We start from the raw sequence: 563 nt of genomic DNA, 5'->3' as shown, positions 1-563 counted from the left end.
AGCGAGCAACCTAGTGCTCCGCTACACTCCTCCCCCCTTAAGTTACTAACCTTCATCCTACTAGTAGCGAGCTCCACTACAGGGTGCTCTGGTGAACAAATGTTCCCCCAGATCCTGGTGAACACCCCTGATAAACTTATAGGTGGCCACCAGATCACCCCTGAGCCAGCGATTTTCCAGGCTGAAGAGTCCCATAGCTCTCAGCCTCTCAGCATAAGGTCTGTTTTCCTGACCTCTGATCATGCACGTGGTTCTTCTCTGGACTCTCTCAAGCTTCTCCATATCCTTTTTCAATTGTGGAGCCTGAAACTGAGTGCAGTATTCCAGCTGCTGCCTCACCAAGGCTGAGTACAAGGGGAGAATGACGTCCTGGGATTTGTTTGAGAAGCATCTATGGATGCAAGCCAGCATTTTGCTCGTTTTACTAGCAGCAGCATCACATTAAAGGCTCGTGTTCATCTTGTCATCATAGAATCATAGAATCAGGTATGGAAGGGACCTTGTAGATCTTCAAGCCCGACGCCCTGCCTGGGCAGGAGAAAAACTGGGCTCAAATGACTTCA

This window comes from Gavialis gangeticus, unplaced genomic scaffold, assembly GCF_001723915.1.
Source record: "Gavialis gangeticus isolate Ggan-Ray unplaced genomic scaffold, GavGan_comp1, whole genome shotgun sequence".
NCBI classification, from domain to species: domain Eukaryota; kingdom Metazoa; phylum Chordata; order Crocodylia; family Gavialidae; genus Gavialis; species Gavialis gangeticus.
Note: the sequence above shows the minus strand (reverse complement) of the source record.